General features: G+C 30.1%; 1 long non-coding RNA gene across 1 annotated transcript in view; it reads right to left on the reverse strand.

Moving 5' to 3' along the window:
* The window catches only part of LOC128250021 (uncharacterized), a 63,794-nt gene that overhangs the window by 61,955 nt on the left and 940 nt on the right, over nt 1–899 (reverse strand). The gene's annotated exons all lie outside the window — the stretch shown is intronic.

The raw sequence follows: 899 nt of genomic DNA on the forward strand, positions 1-899 counted from the left end.
ACACACAAACAAACACACATATATACATACATAATCTCGTCATTAGCAGAAGTATGTTAGTCGTCTTGCTTGAATCCGAGTAAAAAAATAGAGGAAAGTAGAAAATAACTGTTTTCGAGTTTCTTAATTTCATATTTCATGTTTTTTTTCTTAGAAAATTAATACAGTTACAATTTTTTTTTAATATATATAAGCCTGGTCTTTTTATTATTATTATTATTATTATTATTATTATTATTATTATTATTATTATTTACACCTTTAGTTTCGTAGTTCATATTTCGTCTCGTAAGATGGAACTTCAAGACATTACAAAGTAGTGGTAAATATTGGTGTTCACTTTGAAGATGAGGGATATTTTTATAGACAAAAACAAAAAGACGATATTATGAATATAGCTGAGAATGTAGCAAGCTAAAGTAATTAATTATAATTCAAAATTGTTAATTCTTCGTAATTAATATTTTGTACTTCATTATGTGTGAACATCAGAAGATCCTGAATTTCAACGTATTTTGAATGATTGATAAGTGCGAGGTGTTTGTTGTATTTCTTGACATGTCATCCAGCTGCAAAAACCATGCCAAAAAAGACAGTGGAGCTAAGTGCAGCTCTTTGGCTTGCCAGCTCCTGTCAAACTGTCCAACCCATGCCAGCAAAGAAGACAGACATTAAATGATAATGGTGATGTATGCGCGCGTGTGTGTGTATATATTAGTTGAGCAGATGGAAATATATTTACGTATTTAGAAAAGTACATTTATGCTAAGCCATATTTAACTTTTTTTGATAGTAGCCTGCCTGAGACTAACTCTGGTTCGCTGATACAAACTTCCTGTTTTAAAAGTAATTTAAATTAAAACCGCCCATCAAAATTCCATTTTAATTCATGTTCCAAG

This window comes from Octopus bimaculoides, chromosome 19, assembly GCF_001194135.2.
Source record: "Octopus bimaculoides isolate UCB-OBI-ISO-001 chromosome 19, ASM119413v2, whole genome shotgun sequence".
Classification (NCBI taxonomy): Eukaryota; Metazoa; Mollusca; class Cephalopoda; order Octopoda; family Octopodidae; genus Octopus; species Octopus bimaculoides.